This window comes from Myxocyprinus asiaticus, chromosome 1 (assembly GCF_019703515.2).
Source record: "Myxocyprinus asiaticus isolate MX2 ecotype Aquarium Trade chromosome 1, UBuf_Myxa_2, whole genome shotgun sequence".
Taxonomy (NCBI): domain Eukaryota; kingdom Metazoa; phylum Chordata; class Actinopteri; order Cypriniformes; family Catostomidae; genus Myxocyprinus; species Myxocyprinus asiaticus.
The window spans coordinates 31302817-31321355 of record NC_059344.1 but is presented as its reverse complement, the minus strand read 5'-3'; the positions used below and the strand labels follow the sequence as shown (position 1 = coordinate 31321355).

Here is an 18539-nt window from a genome sequence, read left to right as displayed (position 1 = left end):
TCTCGGTTTAAAAAAAAAAAAAAACCTGTACGGTTTACTGCCCACGGTTCAGTAAGAATTTGTACCATGGTTCATCTCAAGTTAATGACACAACTTGAGCATACAGTTCGGTGAAGAAAGCGTCAAACAGGCACAGTTCAAAACTCCGCTTGCACCTGTATGGCTCAATTTTCTAGCTGTCCAGTTAACTTATGTTACACAGATGAAATGATGTAAGATGTAATGATAAATAATTAGTGTGTAGTTGAAAATGGTATGCAGAGAAAACAAGCTGCAGATAGAGACACCCCCTGCGCCATTCAAGTCTCCTGTCTGGGAACATTTTCTTCTGGGATGTTCCATTTTCAGTCAGGGACTGACAGTAAGCCCTTGTGTCATTGTCCACATAGGGCTTCAGCCACCCCTTGAATTCAGGGATTAACTCCCATTCTTTTCTGTGATATGTTAGCTATTTTTTTAATGTGTGTGTAATGTCCAAGGATGTGTGTATTTCTATTTGTATTTTCACAAAATATAAAGTCTTAATATCTTATATGTTGCTTTTCACGTAAATGTATCTTGTTTTAAGGATTTTTAGATATTTAAAAAAAAATTAAATATGTTAAATATTATATTCAAGTGAAAAAATACACTTCTATACGAGGGCGTAGATTCCGGGGGGGATGAGGTAAGTACAACAGGAGAACTAGTCTTGTCAATACACAAAACAATGATGTTTTGGCATGTCTCCAAGATTAGGCCATCAGTTTAGCAATCTCACTGTTAAATACATAAAAATAAAAAAAATGGCTCATCAGTCACAGGGCTTTTGCAGATCATGAGACTTGGGACACAGAACCTCTCATGTGACAAGCTTTTGATGGATTTTAAAGTTCAAGATTATCAACAGCACAATATTTGCTGAAGATCTTGGAAAAGCTCTGCTGTGCTGTATTGATGTGCGGCAAAGCTAAGGGAGGTGGGTGCTCTGGCACTGCAATTTCCGCGTCTTCTCTTGCAACAAATATTATCCATAACGAGCAAATAAAATGTAATCACAATTGTCACTAGTGGATGAAAGGCAACAGCCGTTTCCAGAGGTTGGAGATAATAAAAAAGGGCGGCAGTATCGGCTGTCAGTCACTGAGACCATATGGTGATTTGAGAAAACCAATATGATCATTTGAACACTTCCGGTGGCTTCACCTCTTGCTAGCAGTTTACTGTTGCAATCAGCGTTCAAGTTCTAGATTATAGATCAGTGCTCTTGCCCCATTCTATGCATAATGAGTGCCTAAAATGACGATCACATAAACATAAGAATCTACAAAATTGTAACAAGGACCATAAACAGACAGCATTTAACAGTAAGATTGAACACCAGTTCAAAAAAGTGTCCATATAAAAAAAACTTCACTTGCTCACAGAATGCCAGTTAAGCTTGCATTCTCATGTCACTGCTTCTCTACTGCATCTTTGAGGGGTTTCACTAATATTTACCTTGATTTAGTATGTGAGAGTAACTCACATTCAACACAGTCAACAATAAGTGATGCCTTGATTAAGCATTCGGTTTTAAAATCTGAATGGAGCACTAAAGAGTCTGAAAAATCAGGGGTTTGGGAAGCGTGCAGGGCCTTCCAGACCTGATCTCAGCTGGGTGGCAGAGCAGAGCAGGTGGGGTTTGACATGTCCAACAGTCATGTCAATAGCTTGACAGCTTATTGGACAGCAGGACACATAGCAGGCCAAAGAGAACTCCTCTCCATCAGAACCAAGTGTGTGTAGTCTGATCACAACCATAACTGTAAGAACCTCACAAAACTGGCAAGCATTTATGAAGTCTGGCTGGTGGATACTTTGCCAAATAATAAAAGCTAGACTGCCCCACCCTCTTTGTTCATTCAGTACCAAAGACAATAAACGTAAAGTGTATTGTTATTATGATGTTGTTATTGTGTTATTATGTTATTTAGACTACTGCGTTTAGGACAGTCAGGCATTACTGATTACATGAATGGGTGTGTTTTTGAAACGGACCTCAGCTGGAAGATCCCGCCAGTGACACAGCAAGGGACTCAACTGCCAGGATAAACAATGATACCTTTATTACCTCCAAGGACCATGACACTGACACAGACACAAATTCCCCATTTGTTTTTGTTTTTTTTAATTTAAAAATTGAGATTTCTAGTCTCACTGCAAGTTCAACTCATAACATTTTGTTTTTATTTATTGTGGTTACAAAGCCGAAATGCTGAGGAGAAAACTTGCAGGAACATGTTCATAAAAAAGAAGAAGAATGAAGGACCTTTTTCAAATTTTCAAAACTTGAGTGGCAATTTAGCCAGAAATCTTACTACCAATTTGTGGTCTACAGTTGACAGCATTGCAAAGAGAACCAACAAAAAAACAGACCTGAATGGTAAGAACAAGGCAGCACCACACTAAAATGCCTTAATTAAATGTATCTGACATACAGACCAACCATATGATATTAAACTTAACAAATAGCCAGACATTTTCCAGCAGTGGCTGCTAGCCTGAAAGGTAATACTGTTCTGAGGCTGAGAGCCAAACACCATGTCCTAACCAGACGTAACGCAACGATACACGATAAAAGGTATCTTTTCCATGTTAATCAGAGTATTTGCCCTAATCAGCTGTGACACACCAGGAGTGACAGCAACAGGGCTTTCTATTTTTGGAATGGTTTCTATTTCTGTGATGTGGCACCGGCCAGCGCAATCACCAAATGGGTCTAAAATTATTCTGATTGCAGTATGTTAAAGTCAGCAAAGTCAGTGAGAAAATTAGTTGCGTTCAATAAACAGACTGCTTCATCTGTGATTGCTCCGTTTCTACATTTTGTCAATTATCCTCATTTTATTGAATGAATATCGTGGTGTTGTCACACCTGGTGTGGACAGACCAATTGCGTGTCACTAGAATCTTATCATGTCATGTCTGGTTAGGACTTTTCTTTAGCTAAAATCGGTCTGTGCTTACCGAAATTTAAAACATTGCCCCCAGTGGCCAAAATGGTAAGTGTTGTTGGGCAAGTGTGAGCTACATTTTCCAGGGGTAATGCCCATGGAGAGGTGCCAAAAGTGAGTTGTCACTAGAAAGACTGTCCGTAACAGTAACGGTAAAAAAAAAATTGAAAATGCTATAATAAAAAAAACAGCATTAATCTGTTAACAGGTAGTTACCTTAACATGTACGGTAAAAATAATATATTTACAAGACAATACATGTAATTTTATGGTACAATAATGTAAAAATTATAATAGATTTTTTTTTTTAGGTGTAAAAGTAAAATTTTACTGTATAAAAGGTAAAAATGTATATTATGTTTAACAGGTTAAGAATTAAGAATACATATACTTTTTACAGTAAATTATTGTTAAAATTACGGTGAAAAACAATAATCAGGTGTTCCTAGAAGTTCCTGTGTGACCAATCACATTTCATTATATTTTATGGAAATAGTTGTTACTTCTTATTTTTAATATCAGTTATGTACACTGGGGTGTTCCGTGATATATTTTATGTAGTTAAGTCACTGTTTATTGCATTATTTTAGTGTCATGTGTTACCCTAACTTTGTTTTGTGCTTATGTGAGTGACTGTGCACTGTGCACTGTCTCTACATGTGTAAAAATGATTGCTCCTGGAAGGGTCACTCTTGATTAACTTAAAAGTCATCATGTGGACTTTTGTTGTTACTACGGCGATTAAAACATTTTAAAGTGAAAAGCAGACTTTTATAGCTCCAGAAGGTTAGTATATCAAGTTTATAACAATTCATAATATAAGCTACCGTAAAACTACTGTGAAGAGTTAAATATACAGGCATAAAAATTACATCCTGTAAAGCATGAAACAAGGTCACTTTATTTATTTTTTTATGGTGATTTTCTGGCAACAAAAGCTGCCAATCTGTAAATTTAACAGATTTTTTTATTTTTTCAGTGTGAAGAGACCTATTTTTTTTTTTTTTTTTTAGCTGTACAAAGTTTAAATAGAGTGAAGAGGAATGCATATTTTATCAACTGTACCCCCAAAACCAAACCCAACCAGTGTTAAAATGTAATGTTAGAGGGAAAAATGCAACCTCTGAAATAGTGCTCGCCACTGATAACCTAGGGTACTGAAACACTCTGAAGAAACATGCCGACTTCCTGTGTGATGTTGTTGAAAGGGGATATGGAACTGAGATCAAGACTCAAGACAACGGTTATTGACATTGCTCACTAGAGTAAGAGAAAGAAAGACATGAAGTTTCTCCATTAAAATTGGTGCAAATCTGTAGGTATCCTCAGTATGTACAAGGGCTGCACAATATGGAGAAAATATGAGATCAGCGATAAGTAGTAATAATGCAATATTCAATATGCAATGTGATAATCCTGTAATAATCCTATGTTGACATCAAAGCAAGCGGAACATTGGAATCCTCACCACCCAAATATACTGAAGAAAAAAAAAGGACTTGTATCCCAGAGATCATAATCATAGTGGTCTTTTGTTCCAAATTGCTCATAGACTGCATATAATATAGTGTTAAATGTCAAATCTAATCAAACCACTTTTATTTTTACAGAACCATATACACAAGTGCAATAGTGTGTGAAATTTTTGGGTGCAGTTGATGAAACACGTTACGCTATCAGCGTAAACCTTGATGTCGTCATCGGAGGCGGACCGGAACATCTCCCAGTCCGCGTGATCAAAACAGTCTTGTAGCGTAGTGTCTGACTGGTCCGACCGACACTGGATCGTTCTGAGGGTGGGTGCTTCCTGCTTCAGTTTCTGCCTGTAAGCGGGCAGAAGCAGAATGGAGGAGTGGTCCGATTTGCCAAATGGTGGGCGGGGGAGGGATTTGTAGCCATCCCGGAAGGGAGAGAAGCAATGGTCCAAAACCCGGTCCCCTCGTGTGTTAAAACTGATGTGTTGGTGGTATTTTGGTGCAACTGATTTAAAATTGGCTTTGTTAAAAGTCCCGGGTCACAATGAACGCGGCCTCAGGGTGCGCGGTTTCCTGCTTGCTTATAATCCCATACAGTTCCTTGATTGCCCGGTCTGTGTCGGCTTGTGGCGGGATGTACACAGCTGTGATAATGACCACTGTGAATTCCATCGGTAGCCAGAATGGTCGACACAGAAGCATGTGACACGCTTCCATCATTTAAGTCAGACTCGGAAGCACTATTTTAGTCCCAGCTCTCAAGTTATTGAAACTTTGTCACAAAATTCAATGTTGTTTTGATGCTATTCAATGCTATGTGTGATGGATTGCGGTACCTACCCATTCAAAAGGAGCAGGGTGCAACTCACTCTCTCCAACTTATAGCACGAAAAAATTTCAGAAGGTATGTTGAAAGATAAAACACAACTTACTAAAATGTGTCAACTCTCATGTAATCGCTAAATCTTTTCATGTTGAAATAACATGAAGAAAATGAATGGGTAATATCTCATGCTCTTCTCCTGCTTTGGATCTGCGCCTATGCACACTGCGCACACACACCAAGTGAGTCGCGCGGCCAGTCTATTCTCAGCAATCTGCACTGCCATAAACAGTGCTTTTTAAAGTATTATCATAAGCCCTTGCGATATGCATATCACTGTATGTAAATTTGTGATATTTCGATAAATATAATATATCGTGAAGCCCTAGTATGAACAAACATCGCACAACATGTAAATACTGCATATGAGGAAAAAACACTTTTTAGCTTGGCAACTGTAAAACAGTAACATTTAATTAAGTTAAAACTATTCTTAATGTTTAAAGTTAACATTTAAACTAAAAGAAGCTGTAGAAATAGCAGACATCCTTCATGGGAAACAAACTGCCTAAAAGAGCATAAACAAGTGCAGCCTCCTCAACAGGAAAAAAGTATGTACATTTCAAAGCCAGCAACACAGTTATCGTATTGATTACAAGAAAGCCATAAACCTTTTCGGTCTCCAGGTTTTATTGATCTTGAATGCCCGAAACCCATTAGCGTCCTTTATATGCATTGCGTTTACTGTCCCTGTTCAGAACAGCAAGCCTTTACTCAAGTTTTCTTTAAACCTCACAGTGTAGGGCGAGAGTGCAGCAGCGGTGGATTAGTGATGTTGGCAAAGGGCCTGCCAGCACTGCTTCTTGGCCGTCTCTGCAGTAATCAAGAGCATCCAAGTGATCCAAATGACCAGAGTGTCCCCTGTGGCACAGGGCTCTAGGAAATATCCAGCCAAGGGCCAAGCGGGACTGACTTTCCACATTTTACTGTAATTAGTCCCCCTAGGAGGCCATGGCTATTAGTTTACAAGAAGTGGGAGAAAAAAATGGATTGACCACCGCATCAATTATCAAATATTCAGAATCGATTCTGAGTTCAGGTTACACTGCAGTAGCGCTAATGCACACGCCAGAATCAGAGTGAGATGTGCGCATATACTAAAGCCAAACACACACTTCACAACTGATCGCAGACTGTGTGCATCAACCACACAACCATTCGTCCCCGACTGAAACTACCGTCCCAAAATTCATTCACAAACTCAAGTACATAGCAACGAGAGAGTTTATTTGTGATAACGTCAACAAAACAACATGAAAGACACTCACGCGCATTATTGCAACTATTTGCATAGAACAGGGAAAAAAACAGCTGAAAATAATCATGAGACAGTGGTTCAGGAAACGTGGGTGATGTTTTTATTTATTCTTTTATTATTTTTGTCTCCTGCTTAATGCATTTCTCTTGCGCTCTCTCTATATTTCACTGTATTTCTTGTCGCCGATTGTGACATTCATTGACAGACGATGAACGACAATATCGAAAAATTACAAAACCATGGAGCTGAGAAGAGGCCAAATATATTAAATATCAGCACAGGGTATGAAATTAGCAACCGCCAATTGTGGGTAGCGTATATCATGCGCATGGCGGGTAATTTTGTACATTTACCCGCCACTGTAGCGGACTACCTAGACAAAAACCTTGGTGCGAAAATGGTAAGCAAGCGCTGCTTTGTATACGGTTTGTATATCCGCAGTCCTAGCTCTTCTGCTTTCTCCTTTTGAATAGGGAATACAGACTACTGCCACCTGCTGGTATGGTTAGTTATTTCCTCTCAAGCAGGCGCAGAACGTGCGTGCTAGTTGGCTGTAGTCTTTGTGGTGTGTTCAAGTGCAACTTTTACGCCCAGAAACCGCTAGTTTGGGGCCTTTAGAAACACGATTTTGGTCAAAATGTGAAGTTACTGTGCCTTTGCACAGCAGAATAATCTATAAGAATTTTTTTTTTTAGATGTATCAGGAATTGGATCGAATCGTGAGGTGCCTAAAGATTCCCACCTCTAGTGCTTACAACAGAATCACATTAGTACTGGACTCAGTCAGCTCAACACAATGCATTGCGCGCGCACACACGCACGCACGCACGCACGCACACACACACACACACAAAGACCTACTGAATCTACATAAATACTTTTAGATCACTACAAGTGAGGTGGATACTGGCTTCATGTTGAAGAGCAGGAGCCTGAATGCAATGTGCAGTGACTTTATGTAGACACTTACCCACATGATGACTATGACAGTGTTTTATTGTTGTGAACAGCTGAAGGCCTCCTTCCTCCACCCACTTTACAATGCTGCCACAAAAGCTGATCACAGACCTATTCTCACAGGCCTTTTGAAAACCAGGCCTCATATTAAGTCTGAGCTCTTGTCAATTAAAAACCAGGCCTCATATTAAGTCAAAGCTATTGTCAATTTACTTGCCTATTTTAATCTTTTGTGCTCCAAATTTCCCCTCGGCCAAAATCAAAAATGAAATTCCCAATGCACCTTTTTTCTTTTGTTATCGGGAGAGACCAACTTTTTAGATTTAGATTGTTTTAATTTGCTTCTATGCAAATGTGTTCCACATTATAAATCTGATCAAAGACAGTGAAACGTGACAATGCCATAGAGACTAGTTCAAATAAGTAGCCTATTATAAGGCAGATCATTTTGGGGTGTACTAACCCTTTAACCTGTGGCACCTAAGTGGTGACTCCAGAGGAGACAAAAATCTCTATCTGAAGAAGAGCAGTACAGAATAGCCATTTGTTTCTTTCTGGAGACAGCAGAGCTGGCAAAACCAGGACTAGAAAATTGCTCCATAAATTATACTGGACTGGACTTAGCCTACTATTTTTGCATATATGGCTGTCAGTTGGAAAGTTTTCAGTGAACCGATTCCATGCCGCTCAAATATGAGGACTCCGCTCCATCCTACACTTGACTCCTGAAACTATACCCGATTCTTGTAACCATTTCAGATAGCACTTAACTAATAAAGCCCATAACACTGCAAATTTGTTACTGGTCAAGGTATATCAGTGCAAAAATTAAACTGTTAGTTAGGGGTGGGCGATATGAGCAAAATCTTATACAAGGTTTTTCCTGCATAGAGAATTATGAGGTGGCCGCCTCCATCAAATTTCGACTGTCAACGAATCTCAGGCAGGCAGTCACGTGCACAGATAGACCCCAAGTGGTGCTCAAGCACCCGCCCTCTTTCACTAGATAAGTGCCCTTTTTGCAAGTCATTTCTTATTTTTTAATGTATATTTTAGTTTTTATTTAAATTTGGCCCTTGGCATCAATCACAATTAAACGTATGCCCGACATCTGCATTTAAGTTGTAATTCTGCGAGACCACACGAGCCCCTGCCCCTTTGACATTCTTTGTCACAGCCTCCACACAACATCAAGGTCTACCTGACCAGCCTTCATTTGTGACAGCCAGGTAAGGATAATGTTTGCCCTAAACTTCGACATTGTTTGCCACTCCTGTGAAATTAAACCACTATAAAAAAAATCTCCATAGAGCCAGCAGAAGTTAGGCAATAGCCCTCCATTAAGCTTAACAACAAGCAAGCTAATCAGGCGTTGGCTCAAAATAGCATTGTGCATGGTTGGAAATGCCCCCAAAATTCAGTATTTGAATTGCTCCTGTTTGAGTTGTTTTTTATATTGACAGCATAAAATAGTCAATCCGCTGTGGTCACCAGAGGCGCCGGCGTGATCACTTGACATTTTCCCAGATAACAGCAGAAAGAAATCCTCCGTCATTTTTGGTCATACAGATAAGAGTAAGACATCATTTGAAACTATAAAGGGTTTACTTTTATTTGTGTACACTCACAATAACAGCAAAATGTTGTGGTTTTGTAAAATAAGGAAATCATACAGGATGCGCGTTCTGCCGTCTCGGTCTCCGTGAACTTCTGTCTGGAGCGTGTCACGTAAATGAACCGAAACTCAGCGTATACTTGCCTCGCAGATATGAGAAATATGTCTATAGAAAGCTTGAATTGTCTACTTTTAAATGAACTAATTTAAATAGAAAACAAATATTCTCTGATTGTGTAATCCGTATGAAACCAATGAGAGGTACAGTCTTTCCCGTTTGAACTCATTATCATTTTTGGAAGAAGAGATGCTGTGAATTTACCTCAGAAGAAGAGCGTGATCCGATACGGCCTAACACAAAAAGTGTCTCACAAAAGTTAATTTTGTGAGCGAAAACTGGAGTTTCTATTATGTGTTTTCATGGCCTTATTTCAGTGACTTAAAAATTACTAACCATGCATAATCTTGATTTTCTCAAAAATGCAAACATGTACATCTCGTTCACATATTATTGTTGCACAGTTTGTGAAAGATTTTATAAAATGAAAAATAGGAGGCTGAAATGTTCTGCCTCTGGTTGTGCACTGTGTAGATGACTCTGTAAACTGTAAATAAAAAAAACTTTGATTTGAACTCCTTACACCCTGAAGGCATTTTTTAATAATTTCACATCTAAGTGGCATACATAAAAGTAAGGGCTTATAACTCTACAAAAAGCAAGGTAGGATCAATTGCATGGTATTATTTGACAGAATACCTTTCAAAATTTGAAGAAAATAGATTTTGCTCATGTTTGGAGGCTCTTATGTTACAACATTGCTAAGAAAGTGATGCAGTTTATTAATTTTGTTAATTATTCATGCTTGATAACTATAATCATGTCAACTGTATCTGGGCAAAATGTTTTATTGTTATCTCAAAGCAAGTTATGGCATTTGGAACCAAGGTAGCCTTTTTGATCAAAAGTCCAAAAAACTCCCCAAACAAGTGATCTGAGGGTTTTACTGAACCTAAGAGCTACTTACATTTGTAAATGCCACAATAAACCAGAAACATAATTACACAGAATAAGTAACAAGTAATAAGATCCAGCACTGTTTCAGTTGTGCGAATGGTAAATCAAGACCTGTCAATCTAAGCAATCAGTCCAATTCAAGCTGTAAAACAGTGGCCAATTGGTCTCTACACATCATCCCTTCCCACCATACCACCCACATACCTGAGATCAGAGATGATCTTATTATCGGTTTAAGAGGTTAATCAAGTTTGCTGCTTGTTAACTATAAATGAACACATTAGCTGTTATGTTGTATTTAATTTAATGTTGAACAGGTTAGCTTTTTTAATTAAATATGCTATAAGTTGATAATTGTCATTTTCTTCAATCATCTTAATTATTAGAACACCTAAAATATGTTGCTTATAAGTGTTTGCTTCAGCCAGTGGAAGGCATGGTACAAGTGTGTGTGTGCACATGATCAGGATGGTCCCACCTCTGCCTCACTTTGAGCCAGGAAAAACCCTGTTTTATCACAATATCATTAATCTTATATCAAGATAACGATATACATCATGATATAGTTTACATTTTCAACCAAAAAAATTAAAAAAAAAAATTGGTTTATATATTAAATAACCATATTGTAATGCCTATTTTTGGAAAAATCCAGTCATTGAATTAAACACTTTATAAATGAAAACTACTTCCTCTTATATAACAGGAATCCAGACTATGACAAAAATGGTCACAAATGTGACCAAAAATAACTGATTGCAAAAATAATTTAAAATCTAGTTGTGTCTTGTGTGCGACTGTGCGTTCATATGCTGTTCTGTCAGATAACATCTTGTGAGTTACTGAATACATTTTTAGAGCACGCACCAGGTGTCTCACGCCACTTTTCACCCATTCTGTTGTGATGATGAGCTCGCTGCACCACACGCAACAACAAACCCAGCGCGAGAGTGTCGTGAACAAATGACTCTTTTGAACCGGATCTCTTTCATGAATCACCCAAAAAGAACTGAGGGTTTGAACTCAGGAGCTCAGGTTAGCAGTTTGAATCAGATTCACTTTCTCTGAATCAGCCGTCAGTGAGCTCACAACAGGGAGCACAAACATTTCACTTCTTTATAATTAAAAGTCCTGTATTGTGTACCACTTTATTTTTTTCTTCTGGTAATTATTGATTGGTATTGGAGTAGCACAATAAACTGCATCTGGGATTTCATTCAATTTGCACTCTTGTAGTCTCTGTGTCTGGGCCATCCGGGGACTTGAGGGACTTGTACACAACTATTACACAAGGTGCAAACATTCATTGATGCTCAAGAAGACAACACACTACTATATGCATACTATACTTTATGTAATTATCTGTAATGTAGATTCTAAAAAGCAGTACAAAAAAAAATTTTATTTTATCTCTTATAATTTTATAAATTATGAAAGTGTGAACACTGAGACAAAAGGGAACGCTAACTTATCTTCTTAACTATATATATACACTGTTTATTAAACCTCTGATTAATGGATTATCTAAATCGAGCAATTCTGTGATTTGGAGACTAAAAACAGCCATTTGACTCCATGTTCAATGGCTCCAAAGTCATTTTTTTAGTCTGGAGCCCTGTATAATTTTCTCTTTATTTGGACATTTGACATATCTCTGACATAGAGAAAAAAAATATGGTGGTATTCAAAAAGTGGTAATCAACCTTACCACAATGCTAAATTCCAAATTTCAGTCTGATGTTGTTGACTAGTATTATTATTATTAAACACTTCATTAGGCTCTTAATGGTTTAATTCATCTCTGTAGACAATATCTGAATATCTGAAAGCAAAGCCAATTTGTTTTCTAATATCTAAAATCATTCGAACTTAATTTTAAGTGAATTACGGGTGATGTGTAGATATAAAAAATCTGCATGACAGATGACATATAATTGTTGGCACATGACACATTGTTTTAGCTGTTTATCTTGTCAGTGTTGGTTACAATGTCAGGCTCTCTCACCGTTTGAGATGTTTGACTTCCTCCATAGCGTTTTAAGGTAAAAGGCTCAACTCAGTAGAATAAAAATGGGTCACGCAAGTTTTGATGTTTGTGCCGCAATAGAGAGAAACCAGATAGATTAGCGCAAGCGTCTATGGAGCCCAATATGGAAGCATGTTGGACTCGCACGCACTTTCATGCTTCAGAGATCACTTGAAACACAGCTGCGTTTCTGATGATAAGCATGTTCAGAACGCGAGATTAAATGTAATTGAATTTGCTTCGGTGGCCCAAAATTTTGCTTGGGTGGTAAATGGTCAGTACCTGAAAAACCCTGTTTCTTCAATTCTCTCAGTCTCACATAAAGTCGTTCCACCTTCCTCCTCCATTTCTCCGACAGAATGTGTATCGCGTACATGTTACATGAATAGAATGATGTGCACATATCTTGAATGCGGTGGCGGTTTTGCGTAACCACCAGGGTTGGGGAGTAAAGGAATACATGTAAAGGGATTACGTATTTAAAATACAAAATATAAGTAACTGTATTCCACTACAGATACAATTTAATTCTTTTGTAATTAGAATACAGTTACATTCAAAAAGTATTTTGATTACTGAAGAGATTACTTTGCATTTTATTGTCATTTGTTTCATTTTATATTTAGTCCTTTCAGATGGAAAACATATATACATATAAATGATGCGATACAAAGTGCATTTCAACAGCGGTGAAACACTTTCTTATGATGTGTTACATTCATAGGCAGACAGAGAATTAAGTTTTAAGTAAGTTTGGAGCAGAAGAAATAGAAATAAACCTTGTGTAAATTGTCAGCTTTACGCTGAACTAAAATGCTATTTCTAGACATTTTACATGCACGTTACCAGGCACGATCATATTAAAGGATGTGACATTTATGCGTGCTCCCGAGAAACATGCCTCAGTAATAGCTTCTCTTCCGCTATTCAACAGCGGCAACAAACTGCAACACTAGGTAATGTTATCTTAGAGATCCAGCAAGCAGCCGGCTCCCAGCACAACACCGACTCCTACAAAAACTCAGTAAGCAAAAAAAAAAAAAAAAAAACATTTATCTACTGAATCCAGTCTGGCTAAGTGGGAACGTGATCGTAGTAGAGCAAAAACTAGAGTGAACATTGTCAGGGCATTTGATTCCTGGAGGGACCTTCGTTCGGTTTTGGCGATCAAAACCGACCCTGAATTGGTGTTCTTCTTATTGGACAGGTAAACTTATATAACTGCTAAGCATGTGAAATATAGTGCCATAGGGACTGATCTGTGTAATTTTAGTTAACTTGATCTTGCCTGCTAACGCTGATGAATTGCAAGCTACCTTGCTTCATAACTTTCAAATAATTTCAACGATCTTCTCTTTACACTAAAAGTCAGGTATACACGATAAATTTAAGCAAATACGCTGGTTTCTTGATCGTAGTACAACATATGACATACAAAACATACAATAGTGCAACATAACAGTGCAGTGCAACAGTAAACTGTCTGGTATAGTTCGGTAGTATGTAGCTGTGTGTGTGTATCAGTATGCTATGTTAGCTGATAAGTAGATTTATTTTAGTCTCAAAGTTTGTAGTAAAACAATCATAACTGTGTAATTTTAATTATGCTACCTCATCTGTCAGCATGACGCCGGTGGATCATGTTCAGTCTCTTTGTACGTTATGTCATTGTTTTGGCCGATGCTCACTCGCTCTCGTCCCTATGGAGTGTGTGCACGAGCGTGAGCACGAGCAACAGGTAGCTGGCTGCAGTTCACTTAACGGCCACAAGTGTCATTAAAAACAAGGGTTTCTGAATCTTACATACTGCACCTTTAAACTATGATAGAAACACATTTACCAAATAAACTCCTATTGACTTTATTAGGAATGCAAGATGCACATCAAAAAAGTAATATGACTGAATATTTAATTCATAACTGGACTAACCAGCGGACCAATCGTCGCAACTGAAATGTTGCTCTGGTCATCCTGAAATAACATTGTCCTGAAAATCCAAAGCCTGCAAAGAGTTCGCAGAGCAACTAAGTCAAATACATATTTGAACTGTGCTGAAGAGCAGGTTTATTGACACTTTTGAAAAATATCTTATAGACCTGCACAGTAAAGACATAAGGATGGAGGAACACACACACATGGTGCTCCCAGACATGAGACAAGTTCTTTAGAGTGTTTTGTGTGCGTGCTCTAAACCGAGAGTATTTTATTAATAAGAGAATCACAGAAGCTACAATTTATCCTGAATTGATGATTTTGTTCTTTTGAACACATGGGATGGAAGTGCGGCTTTATTTGCGATATTGTTTTTTTTTTTTGTTGCATAAATTAAATTCACAACTTGGATGGAAACATAGCTATAGAAGGCTACTGAAACACTAGTTAAGATACAAGTTACTTATTTAGGCCTAGTTGTAATACTCTGTCACTATTCTGAAGGTTAATTTCATGATGTATATGTAAATGTAAACCCCAAAACATATCAAAGACCTTTATATTTAAGTGGTGGATAAAACCGACATGTCCAGTAACACTTTACAATAAGACTGTATTTGTAAACATTCGTTAACTAAATTAACTACATTAGTTACATGAATTTACAATAAAAAAATAATTTTACAGCACTTATTAATCCTGGTTAATGTTGATTACAACATATACAATTTTAACAATAATGCATTATGAACATTAACTAAAATTTGCAATTTATTACTTAACATTAAACAAAATTAATAAATGCTGTAAATAACGATTGCCCATTGTCAGTTCATGATACCTAATGAATTTACTAATGTAACCAAATCGAACCTTTTTGCAAAGTGTTACCAAATACAGTGCTGTGAAAAATATTTGCCTTATCCTGATTTCTTCCATTTCTGTGTATTTTTCATACTAAACTCTTTTAGATCTTCAAACAAGATATAACATAAAACAAAGGCAACCTGAGTAAACACAAAATACAGTTTTCAAATATATAATTTTCTTTATTGAAGCAAAAACGCTATCAAACACCTATTTCACCCATGTGAAAATCTAACTGCCCCCTTTAACTTAATAGCTGGTTGTGCCACCTTTAGCAGCAAAAACGGCAAGCAAACGCTTCCGATAACAGGAGATCAATCTTTCACAACACTGTGGTGGAATTTTGGCCCATTCTTCTTTGCAGAACTGTTTAGTTCAGCCACATTGGAGGGTTTGAGCATGAACTGCCCATTTAAGGTCCTGCCACAGCATCTTAATCAGGTTCAAGTCAGGACTTTGACTAGGCCACTCCAAAACTTTAATTTAGCTTCTTTTAAGCCATTCAGAGGTGGCTTTATTCCTATGCTTTGGATCATAGTCTTGCTGCATAATCCAGTTGCTTGAGCTTCAACTCATGGACTGATGACCTAACGCTCTCCTTGAGGATTTTCTGGTAGAGAGCAGAATTCATATTTCCCTAAATTACTGCAAGTCACCCTGGCCCTAAAGCAGCAAAGCATGCCCACACCATCACACTTCCACCACCATGCTTGACCGTAGGTATGATGTTCTTTTTGCTGAATTCTGTGTTTGATTTACAGCAGATGTAACAGGACCCATGTCTTCCAAACAGTTCTACTTTCGACTCATCAGTCCACAGAACATTCTCCCAAAAGCTTTGAGGATCATCAAGGAGTGTTTTGGCAAAATTCAGATGAGCCTTAATGTTCTTCTGGGTCAGCAGTGGTTTTCATCTCGCCACACTTCCATGGATGGCATTTTTGGCCAGTGTCTTTCTAATAGTGTAGTCATGAACAGTGACACTTTTTGGATGCGAGAGACGCTTGCAGTTCCTTGGATGCTGTCCTTGGCTTTTTTGTGACTTCATGGATGAGTCGTCGCTGTGCTCTTGGAGGAATTTTGGAAGGTCGGCCACTTCTGGGAAGGTTCACTACTGTGCCAAGTTTTCTCCATTTGGAGATAATGGCTCTCACTGTGGTTCATTGGAGACTTTTTTCACACAGGCCCAGTTGGTATTGGATAACTTTTTTTTTTTGTTTCAATAAATAACATTATCATTTAAAAACTGTACTTTGTGTTTACTCAAATTGCCTTTGTTTTGTGTTAGATTTTGTATGAATTTAACAATTTAGTATGAGATTTAAACAAAAACAGAAGAAATCAGGATGGGGGCAAATACTTTTTCACAGCGCTGTATACTCTGCCAAATAGTCCATCCATACTGCTATATCCTCGGTGAAAAGCATGTGTGCCATGATCTCGGCAATGAATCTTGTGAACAATTCCTTATATACCCAAAAATAAGCATGTCCCAGCAGGAGGAAATCCTGCAAAGATTCATTATCAATGGGCGCTCTGCTGTCCGAACACGCCACGTCCACGCACGACACTGAGAAATATATACAGGCAGTGCACAAAGTCATTTCTGTTGTTCTGTAATATTACTGAACTGCTATCACGCAAATCTGAGCTTTAACTCTGAGTTTTACACATGCACACGCAGTTTACTCATTACTAGCAAGGGTAAAGGAACTTCTTTAAATCCCCTACTGCCGCAATGACATGCTGACAAACATGTCAACACAGTGGTGTTGCTAAGGACACGGGAGTTAATCGTTTATTTATTTTTAGTAATGAAGAGTTAAAAGAGCTAGAACGACTGAGACTAGCTGCTAGCAGTCCCGATGCTCAACTCGTCGACATGTTAGCACTGCAGAAATGATCAAAAACACTCGCAAAGGCAGGCACAGAGAAACAGTCTTCACTCACCATTGAAACATTTAAGTACGCTGTTCCTCGGGCCTTTAAAAGTTCAAAGGTAACGTAAACAGCCTCAAGAACACAGGTTGCACTTCGCTTGAGAGAGACGTTGACTCCAGACTCCCATCAGTCGCGCACCCTTTCTCGTCTCAGCTCGTTCCAGCGCTGCAGCGAGAGCACATATGCTTCAAATATCGCGAGACCACAAGACTAGTGACGACACAGAGCTGACCAATCATAGTCAAAGTATGTTGTCCAATGAAAATACAGAAGACAAGACGTCCTCGATATTATTGGTCAGTTCACTTTGATTGGCGTCTGAGAGAGCCGTTCACAAAGCCCAATCAACCAATTTGTTTACAAATGTGAGAGGGTACTCGAGTATGGCTGTCAAATGCCGAAAAGTTTCTGCCAAACCAAACAGAAGAATACCCGAATGAAAATGTTCCGTCATTTCTATGATTGCAGAATTTGCAATCATGTATGCCAGACCAGAGTGCATAATCTTGCCTGAACAATGGGACAGATTGTGCAGGCTTCAATGATTTGAGATCTCCTTTGTTAGGTCTCTTACCCTCATTTTGTTTCAAACCTGTATAACTTTCTTTTCTTCTTGGAACACAAAGGAAAATGTGCTTGCATGAAAAGGCTGTTTGTTAGCCTGCCTATTATGGAATTTTTTTTTGGGGGGGGGGGGGGGGGGGGGGGTTGGGTCAAGTTAGTTTGGCTCTGGCACAACTAAGCCTTGCAGCATATCATACCTTAAAGGGATAGTTCACCCAAAAATGAAAAATTCTCTCATTATTTACTCCAGGCAGGGTTGCCAACTTTGGCTTCCTTGTTGGAGTGAAATTTTCGATGACAAGGGCTGATTAAACAACACGCATTATTTGTATTTTTAGGCATCTTAAATGTGCAAACACGACCTAATCTAACCCTACAATGAAAATAATTATCAGTTTTTGTGCACACTTACATCAATTAACATGGCATTGACAATTTCAAAAGGCACACATACTTGCACAACAAAGGTTTTTCCTGACTTTAAACCTCTTCTTTAATTGTACTTGCCCTAGTCAAAGTTTACCATAGTTCTTCCATGTTTTACCAGTGGCATTTAAGGCCATGGTTTATTTGCAACTTGGTGTTCCCATCTAGCAGTTTTTAAGCCTCATTAATATGCTTAAGCCAGCTAGTCAATCTAAAAAATTAACTATTATTTGTTATTAGAACATTAATAGTCTACACGGATAATACAGTTGTAGTTAAACACATTTAACTAGACCTACACATTTCACAGTTGTAAAAAAGACTTATATTGCCCTTTATAGATTTCATATGAAACTATACGATTTCTGTTACAATACCAGCTATTGTTACTACAGAGAAAACATGATGTGTTTTAGTAATTGTGATGTGTAGTTTGAAAAGCCTTGTAATTTATGTTGATGCATGGCACATTGTTGTGTCCTCTTTTCATCATCAGTAGGCATTCTGATATGTCAGTGCAGCTGTCTAGCTGTTTGAGAGATCTGACTTCCTCTATAGCACTTTAAAGTAGAATATTCTCTGTAGGTTTCAAATTGATCACATCT

At 38.1% G+C, this 18539-nt stretch overlaps 1 protein-coding gene across 2 annotated transcripts in view; it reads right to left on the bottom strand.

Annotated features, from left to right (window-relative positions):
• LOC127443782 (D-glucuronyl C5-epimerase B-like) overlaps positions 1-17089 on the bottom strand; it is a 90007-nt gene extending 72918 nt beyond the window's left edge. For both annotated transcript variants that reach the window (XM_051702673.1, XM_051702683.1), the window contains exon 1: positions 16954-17089. The gene's annotated coding sequence lies outside the window, so the exon portion shown is untranslated. The remainder of the gene's footprint in view (positions 1-16953) is intronic.
• Between the last annotated feature and the right edge of the window lie 1450 nt (positions 17090-18539).